The following is a 10868-nucleotide window of genomic DNA, read 5'->3' on the forward strand; positions in this document are numbered from 1 at the left end:
TGATGTATATATGTGTACGTATATGTATGTATATATACATAAATACATACTTACACGGGCAATATAAGTGTGTTTTAAAATGAAGAAAACAGGTCGTTCTTTAAACTTCGAAGAAGCATCAAGTACCAGACTCAAAAAAACATATCTTCTTTGAAGCGAAATAAAATCGTAGCCACCTACCGCCGGAGTTTAAATGAAGACCTCCAACCAAAACATACTTAAAACAAAGGGCCGTTTTACGCACCTTTGTTTCATGCACCTGATGGAGACCAACCTTCGCTTAAAGCGGAATCTATATAATTCATATACTCGAGAAAGACCGACGGAAAAATCACAAGTGTCGCAATTAACCCGACTTAATTAAGACGAGCTGATAAACAATTATCCTCATTTTTCCACGATCCCGGAGAGGCTGATTTTTAAAACCGCCAATGCCAGATGGGAAGCAGCGCATCTGTCGCTGTGTGTGTGTGTGTGTGTGTGTGTGTGTGTGTGTGTGGTGTGTGTGTGTAAAACACCTGTTGCGAAATTCGTGGGGACCGATGAAGACGCTATCGCCAAAAGGCAATTACGTAACTGCATCATCAGATGGTCTGATCACACAAATATTTTACTCGATCAAAAATCTGGACCGGAACCTCTCTCTCTCTCTCTCTCGTCTTCCCTCCTCTCTCTCTCCTCTCGTCTCTCTCTCTCTTCCTCTCTCTCTGTCTCTCAAGCCGAATCGGTCCTCTTTCTGTTTCCTCAAAAAAAAATAAAAAAAATATTATTTATTTCTCTCACTCTCTCTCAACAGAGTAATCTCGCTTTTCCTCAAAAGAACAATCTCTCTCTCTCTCTCTCTCTCTCTCTCTCTCTCTCTCTCTCTCTCTCAACCGATTTATCTCTGTTCCTCAAAAAAATAGTTTATTTCTCTGTCTCTATCTCTCTATCTCTCTCAACCGAATCATTTCTCTGTTCCTCAAAAAAATATTTCTCTCTCTCTCTCTCTCTCTCTCTCTCTCTCTCTCTCTCTCTCTCTCTCTCTCTCAACAGATTAATCTCTCTCTTCCTCAAAAGAACAATCTCTCTCTCTATTTTACCTCAGCAGAATAACCTCTACCTCATCGTATTTCAATGAATATAATGACCAAGGAGGCCATTGTTCATACAGCAATTTCAAAATCAAAATACGCATTTCAATGAATATAATGACCTAGGAGACCAAGTTCACACAGCAACGTTTGAAACAAAACACCACACTTTAACGAGTGATAATGACCTATGCCTTTTTTTTGACCAAGGTTCATACATTGTACATTTAACGAGCACAATAACCAAGGAGACCAACGTTCATACAGCAATTTCAAAATCAAAATACGCATTTCAATGCGTATAATGACCAAGGAGATCAAGATTCATACATTATACATTTTGACGAGTATAATGACCAAGGAGGCCAATGTTCATACAGCAGCAATTTCAAAATCAAAACAAACACTTCAACAAACAAAACGTCAGGCAAAACGCACAACAAACACCACAAACACCACAAACCAAAATCAAAACATACACTTCAACGAACAAAACGTCAGGCAAAACTCACAACAAACATCACAAACCAAAATCAAAACACACACTTCAACGAACAAAACGTCAGGCAAAACGCACAACAGACATCACAAACATCACAGCTGAAAGTCTGCATCGTTGCAGGTGCTTCAGTGCAAAACTTTAATACCAGCCAGAACATGCAAGAAATTGGAGGAGCATACTAAATAACCGCTTCCAAAAAAGGACCCTTGCAAGCACCTGTAAGTCATAACGAGGAATATGTAAACAAAACATTAATTAAACACGACACCGGACACTCCTTCAGCTTACAGAAACCGTCCCATGGAAGACCTCAGGGCAAAATGACTCTATTGTGATGGAAGTTTCCACTGTGATAGTAATGTCTATTTCTGTGATGGTCTGTAAACAACGACAGTTTGATTTGATTTGATTTATATAGATTTATGGCATTATGCCAAGCACTGGGGCAACTGAGGCCATTCAGCGCTGAAACGGAAATTGGCAGTAAAAGGTTTGAAAGGTGTAACAGGAGGAAAACCTCAAAGCAGTTGCACTACGAAACAATTGTTAGGAGAGGTGGACAGTACAGATGGATGAAAGAGAATATGAACGGGGGTACAGTAAAAAAAAATGAAAGAAGTTGCAGCTAGGGGCCGAAGGGACGCTGCAAAGAACCTTAAGTAACGCATACATTGCGCCCAAAGAGGTACACTGACGGCACTACCCCCCCACGGGGGATGACAGTTTGAAGCCATCAAAAGAAGAAGAAGAAAAAAACAGGTGTTAAACTGGAAAGGATTCGCAGTCCCAATTAAAAAACTGTATATATTCATCTTTATAGCATTATACTACATACTCAATCGTTATTACAAAATCCGAATATTTCTTTAATATCGCCATGGCGTTTGTGACGTTTTATATCTAAATGAAAATTTACTGGATTATCCCTTATTAACTTACACAGATCATTCCAGTCAAAGGTCTAACAAGTCATTTAGCTAATATCATTGCTAATTGATGCCTCCTAAAGGTAATTAAATAAATAAAAATAAGAAAGGAAGGGGCTATTCAAAGTAACCAAAGTACTGCCCCTAACACTGCAATTTCAAGGATGTTTTTGTTGAATATTATTGATACTACTTGTTCCTTATTGGTTTAAAAAATGTACATGCTATAGTGGATTCACATCAACCGTGCATCTGATGTCTAGGCCAGTCCCTTACGACGCTCCTGATTGGCTGTTGATAAGCCAATCATTGTGCTGGAAACTGTCTCTCGAGAGTTCACATAGGCAGGTGTATGTTCCACCTTTCTCCTGAGGATACTTTTGAAAGACGTATCCCCCAGGAGAGATGGAACATACATCTGCCTAAGTGAACTCTCGAGAGAGACTGAGAGTTTCCAGCACTGTGATTGGCTTATCAACAGCCAATCAGGGGCGTCGTAAGGGACTGGCCTAGATGTCACATGCACTGCTGATGTGAATCTACTATAGTTAGTACAGTTGTTTTGGGGAAATGAGATAAAAAAAAAAAAAAAAAAAACTATCATTTTCTAACTTTGCTGATTGAAAACCATCAGAAATTAAGATTAAATATTACAATGCTTTGTGACTTCAACTGATTACTCTACTTCAGTAGCAAGATTCGCCATTTAGTAGACAATGGCAGGCTATTTCTTACAAACTAATTTGAAACTTGACTTTTCTTGTGCTAAATTTTATGGAAGCTTTCATATGCAAATTTGTATGGAAGCTTACTTACGCGAATTCCTTTGGGAGCTTACTTACGCATACTTCTATGGAAGCTTACTCACATTTACTATGGAAGCTTACGCATATTTCTATGGGAGCTTACTTACGCATATCTATATGGCAGCTTACGCATATTCCATGGCAGCTTACGCAAATTTCTATGGCAGCTTACCCATATTTCTATGGCAGCTTACGCATATTCCTATGGCATCTTACGCATATTTCTATGGCAGCTTACGCATATTTCTATGGCAGCTTGCTTACGCATAATTGTATGGAAGCTTACTCATGCACATTTCTTTGGAAGCTTACTTACGCATATTTATATGGAAGCTTACTTACGCATCTTTCTATGGCAGCTGCAATTACCAAGAGTTAAGCCAAGGTATTAATACATCGAATTTAGGCTGCTCCTCTATACGATGGGCCAAGGAAGAGAAGAAAAGAAGGCCATCTCAGCACTAACTATATTAAGGAGCTGTAAGCCTTCAAAGACTCAACAACGCTTTAAAGATGATGATGTGTCGCGGGCAACATTTCGATTCAGTTATGTCATCGACACGAGCCATCGGGTATTGCGTCAGGAGGTATAATATTGGATTTCCTTATAAAATAATAACTATATATTGTATATCTCATATACAATATATACTATATATGTGTGTCTATAGACATGTGTAGGATGTGTGCATGTTATGGTATCATGTGTGTAATATTATATAATATATATATATATTTAATACTATACAAGGAATGCTAAACACTGGCATTATCAAAATAACTTATATGAAAAGAATTGCTCTCCCTGCAGTTCTAATTTCAGTTCAGCGATAAAGGCAACCAATCTTATTTCTCTTGAATTTACCACTAACGAGGTAGAGTTCCACCGTTAAACACAAAGATTATAAACCGCCTATAGTACTAAACAAGGGTCAATGTGACACTTTAACTTCAAAGGGTGCCGACACGGAAACGAGTAGTGCGAACTAACTCCAAATGAGTTTCTAGGACTTGCAAATGAAACAATGATCTCTGCCTGATAGTTTTTGAGAGTTTGAGAGGTGGCCGAAAAGGAGTTCTCAAAAACTGGTTTTGTTTGTTTGTTTGTATGGTGTTTTTGCGTTGCATGGAACCAGTGGTTATTCAGCAACGGGATCAACGGCTTTATACGTGACTTCCGAACCACGTCGAGAGTGAACTTCTATCACCAGAAATACGCATCTCTAACCCCTCAGTGGAATGCCCGAGAATAGAACTCGCGGCCACCGAGGTGGTAGTCCAAGACCAAACCGACCACGCCACTGAGGCGCTTAGTCTCGAACATCGGTGGTAAAAACGAACATCCCTGTATTAGGGAAAAAAAAAAAAAAAAAAAAATTTAGGCAATTTATCAGGAAGCACCAAGGTCCTCTCGTACAGCTGACGTTTATATAATACTGCTCGTCGATGAAGGAAGCCTTAAAAACTAGAGATGGATTTGTTACATTGACGTGTGTAATTGTTACGCGGTCAAAATAAAAAAATAAATTAAATAAAAAAAGCAAATTCGAATGTATAACCAAGTATGCCAAGGTTAAGTATAGTTAATATGTGAAATATGGAGAGAGAGAGAGAGAGAGAGAGAGAGAGAGAGAGGTCCAGTTTTAACCCTTAAACACGTCATAGAACTTAAGTTACAACTTTGACACTAGAAGACAATCTTTCAGAATTTTAAAAAATAAAAAAAAATCACGGTTGTGATCTTATAAGACATTTCTCTTCTAAATACATACATACATACATACATATACATACACATCATCATACATACATATATATATACACACATATATATATATATATATATATATATATATAATATATATATATATATATATATATAGAGAGAGAGGAAGAGGAGGAGAGAAATTAGATGATATAGATTAAGATAGTTAGACAGATTTAATCAAAAGTTATACTTGAACTAACCAAAAATAAAAGCAATTACGCCGACAAATCCTAGCAAGATGCCCCGATCTGAAGCACCGCCCAGTTTAATACCTACCAAAAAAATAATATAAAATAAAAAATAAAAAGTTTTTGAATTGTCGCATCGCCACCAAACGGAATCTCCAATTATCGCTCTGCCACCGACACCGGGAATCCAATAATGAGAAACCATACACTTTAATGAGAGACAACCTTCCAGATATGTCGCAAATATGGCGAAGCTGATGCAGTCTACTTGATTCATGGAATGGGTCTCCAGAGACATAGTAAATGGTAATGAAGCATTTCTCTCGTGGGGGAAAAAATTGTCAATTAAAGCCAAAAACGCCTCTGCTCATTTTTCCTGTTTCCTCAAGAGAGGTGATACGTAAACTGCGTATCTTATGTAGGGATGTTCTATTTTTTATGATATGGAGACAAAGAGGTGATGGCCATATTTGATTTAACAGCATACCTACCGAAAGTTAAAAAAAAAAAACAAAAAAAAAAAACGGGGGGAGAGAGGGACGGGGGGGGGGGGGGCGAAAACTAAACTAATTTAATAAACGATTATGGCCGTAACGCGGAACTTAAAAAAAAAAAAAGGGTGGGAGAGGCAAATTAAACTCATTTGACAAACTTTTATGGCCGGTGACGCGTAACTCAAATATAAATATATATATATGGTATATATATATCTATATATAAATATCTATATATATTAAATATATAAATATGATTATATATATATATATATATAATTATTATATATATATTTATATATAAAATGAAATTCAAAAAGTAAAACTTTAAAAAATTTTCATGAAAATTGTCGGTTGTCGGAAAAATAATCACCTTATTCATGAAAGTTTTACCAATAACAATTAATAAATTGTAATATATTTCACTGATATACATATATAATATATATACACAAACACACACACACACATATATACAGACGAATACATACATACACGCACAAACAGAACAAACACAAGGAGAACGACAGACGGACAGCCAAACACAAGACAAACGGACATGAGAACGACAGACAGACAGACAAACACAAGACAACGACAGACAGACAGACAGACACAAGAGAACGACAGACAGACCGACAGACAAACACGAGAGAACGACAGACAGACAGACAGACATCTCAGAACGCGGAACACCCGAAGTGAACGGACACGACGAGACGCGTGGAACGTGTGAAGGCGGGGGCGTTCCGGTCGATCACCTGATCGGCCGTTTAACCATGAGAGCATCTGTCGCACAAGATCAGTCAACTGTGAGTGTGTGTGAGCTCTAGAGGAAAGAAACCTCAAATAATAATAATAATAATAATAATAATAATAATAATAATAATTAATAATAATTCAATTACCCAAGCGCTCGGCGAAAGATATCTAAAATAATAATATAATAATCATTACGCAACCTCTTAAGCGAAAAACAATTATGATGATATAATAATAATAATAATAATAATAATAATAATAATAATAATAATAAAATAATACTGCAAACCTAAGCATGGCAGGATAGACTATAAGAAAGCCTTCGACATGATACCACACACATGGCTAATAGAATGCCTGAAAATATAATGGGGCCAGATGGAAAACTCCATTCATCTTCCTCAAAAATACAAATGGCGCAACTGGAATACCAATACTTACAAGCTCTGGAATAAGACTAGCAGAGGTTAATATCAGGAGAGGGATCTTCCAGGGCGACTCACTGTCCCCACTACTCTTCGTAGTAGCCATGATTCCCATGACAAAAGTACTGAAGAAGATGGATGCTGGGTACCAACAATCAAGAAAAGAGCAAACAGAATTAACCAATCTGATGTTCATGGACGACATCAAGCTGTATGGTAAGAGCATCAAGGGAAATAGCTACCCTAATCCAGACTGTAAGGATTGTATCTGGGGACATCAGGATGGAGTTTGGAATAGAAAAATGCGCCTTAGTCAACATACAAAAGGGCAAAGTAACGAGACTGAAGGGATAAAGCTACCAGATGGGAGCAACATCAAACACATAGATGAGACGGGATACAATACCTGGGAATAATGGAAGGAGGGATATAAAACACCAAGAGATGAAGGACAACGACCCAGGAAAGAATATATGCAGAGGAACTCAAGGCGATACTCAAGGTCAAAACTCAATGCCGGAAATATGATAAAAGTCATAAACACATGGGGCAGTACAATAAATCAGATACAGCGCAGGAATAGTGGAATGGACGAAGGCAGAACTCCGCAACATAGACCAGAAAAGTAGGAAACATATGACAATGCAACAAAAGCACTACACCAAGAGCAAATACGGACAGACTATACATAACACGAAAGGAAGGAGGGAGAGGACTACTAAGCATAGAGGACTGCGTCAACATCGAGAACAGAGCACTGGGGCAAATACTGAAAACCAGTGAAGACGAGTGGCTCAAGAGTGCATGGGAAGAAGGAACTGATAAAAGTAGACGAAGACCCAGAAATATACAGAGACAGGAGAATGACAGACAGAACAGAGGAATGGTACAACAAACCAATGCACGGACAATACATGAGACACACTAAAGAATTGGCCAGCGATGACACATGGCAATGGTTACAGAGGGGAGAGCTCAAGAAGGAAACTGAAGGAATGATAACAGCGGCACAAGATCAGGCCCTAAGAACCAGATATATCCAAAGAACGATAGATGGAAATAACATCTCTCCCATATGTAGGAAGTGCAATACGAAAAATGAGACCATAACCATATAGCAGCGAATGTCCGGCACTTGCACAGAAACCAGTACAAAAAGAGGCATGATTCAGTAGCAAAAGCCCTCCACTGGAGCCTGTGCAAGAAACATCAGCTACCTTGCAGTAATAAGTGGTACGAGCACCAACCTGAAGGAGTGATAGAAAACGATCAGGCAAATATCCTCCTGGACTATGGTATCAGAACAGATAGGGTGATACGTGCAAATAGACCAGACGTGACGTTGATTGACAAAATCAAGAAGAAAGTATCACTCATTGATGTCGCAATACCATGGGACACCAGAATTGAAGAGAAAGAAAGGGAAAAAATGGATAAGTATCAAGACCTGAAAATAGAAATAAGAAGGATATTTGCCAGTGGAAATTGTACCCATAATCATAGGAACACTAGGCACGATCCCAAAGATCCCTGAAAAGGAATCTGGAAAAACTAGAGGCTGAAGTAGCTCCAGGACTCATGCAGAAAGTGTGATTCCTAGAAACGGCAGCAAAGCACATAGTAAGAAAAGTGATGGAACTCCTAAGGAATGGCATGATGCAACCCGGAACCCCACACTATAAATACACCAGTCGAATTGGAGGACTGTGATAGAGCAAAAATAAAAAAATAAATAATAATAAATAATAATAATAATAATAAATATAATAATAATTACCCAACCCCCCCCCTCTTAGCGGGAAAGAATTTATAATAATAATAATAATAATAAGAATAATAATAATAATAATAATAATAATAATAATAATTACCCAACCTCTTAGCCAAAGATTTGAAATAGTAATAATAATAATAATAGAATTACCCAAGCTCTCACCGAAACAAATCTCAAATAAAAATAAATCAGTCAATCTCATTTTCTGATTAATTCGTTACGAGTTCATAAAAACAACGAAATCGAGACAATTTAAGTCAGAAAAACAATGACATCAAAATATTTTCATAAATAAAAACAATGACAACAAGAAAATATCCATACATAAACAACGAGAGAGAGAGAGAGAGAGAGAGATTTCAAGCTATGTTGTACTGCCTTCCTCAGGGAAACTTCCTCAGCTCTGCGGTGGAGGGAATACAAAGACTGGGCAGTGACGCCCTCCACAGCAAAATATTGCTGATACTGCAAAATGGGTGCCAGGAGTTATATCTTGAGGGGTGCAGGCACTTGAACATGATTCCAGAAGTTACCTACATAGCTGCATTAAGAGTTTATAATCATGAGAAGTTGGACAGCAAGATTCTAGGAAGAAAGTATAGGTATGGAGGTATTTGAAACAACTGGATATAGCTGTCCATCAAACGTACTAAACTGATTCAAATCTATGTCATTTCTTGCAGACGAAATCCGTTGTCAGTTTTGACAGCGAAAACTTGCGTCATTTTCGGCAGACGAAACCCGTTGTGTCATTTTTGGCAGACGAAAACCGTCGTGTCATTTTTGGCAGACGAAAACCGTCGTGTCATTTTTGGCAGATAAAATCCGTTGGGTCATTTTTGGCAGACAAAAACTTGTGTCATTCTTGGCGGAAGAAAAACCGTTGTACCCGACTCCAGTCCTACTTCGTAGAGCTGAAAGTTATACTGCACTTTTAACGTACAGGTATCAAAAGCATTAGCAGTAAACGAGGCTTAGACACTAACTGAACACGTCCCGTCCAGTTCCAGATCACTGAACGAAACCTCTTTAACACAAGAAAGGGATTTATTGCAAAAGGGGGCCAGAAATTCGACGTTTCTCAAGCGCTAAAGCTGACCAGTGAGATAAGTTACGCGTGTCAGGCCCCGTTAACTGAATGGGGGTGACACCAGCATGAAACAGAGAGAGAGAGAGAGAGAGAGAGAAGCTGAACAGAGAGCGGAACATCTCTGTAAGTCGAGGAGATCATTGACCAGTAAAGTGACGCCACCAAATCTTTCTCAATTAATCGATCTGTTCTTCGAATAAATAGCATGAAGAAGGAGTGAGAGAGAGATTATCAATACAGTTTTACCAGACCGCTGAGCTGATTATCAGCCCTCACTCGGCTGACCAGGAGGGCTTGATTTCGCTTACATTTTTTCCTTATATTTTGTCGATTAAATTACAGAGAGAGAGAGAGAGAGAGAGAGAGAGAGAGAGAGAGAGAGAGAGAGATTTTCCGACCTGTGATAAACCAGGCAGAACCAAATTCAACAGGAGACATTGACATTGGCATAGGAGAGGCATACGCTCGTCTGTTTCTTAGATTAGCAATTACAGAACGAGAAAAACTACATGAGAATACGCTAATAAATGAGGCATGAATGAGGCAGAAGCCTTTACCTCTCTAAGAACACTCAAGTTCTTTGATTCTTTAGATCGAGACCTTCCATCCATGAGAAGGCGACGACCTCAGCAAGTGGTAATATTGAGGAATCTTTCTTTGAAATACATTTTTTTTTTCATATATGACAACAATAATCAGAGAGTGCAATTACTGCAAATAACCTTCGTCTTATTCGGAACAGAAACGACATATTTCAGAAAACACTTAGGAAAGAAAAATTTAGCGACACGAAAAAATATCAAAGTTCTATAAGAACAAAACGTCACCAACTGACCTAAGGTCAATTGTCAAAATGTGCCAGACGTAATAATGAAACAAACTTTTTTTTTACCACCACCTTCAATGCTAGCGAGGTTATAAAAAAATAGTAATCTAATTAATTCGAACTTGACCAAATGACCTACGGTCAAGTTCCTAACGCGCCTGACTTTATGCTGAAACAAAAGATCTAATCTGTATACAATACTATAAAGGTAAACAAGTAGCTTTTAAAAGACCT

The sequence above is a fragment of the Macrobrachium nipponense genome, chromosome 15 (genome assembly GCF_015104395.2).
Source record: "Macrobrachium nipponense isolate FS-2020 chromosome 15, ASM1510439v2, whole genome shotgun sequence".
NCBI classification, from domain to species: Eukaryota; Metazoa; Arthropoda; class Malacostraca; order Decapoda; family Palaemonidae; genus Macrobrachium; species Macrobrachium nipponense.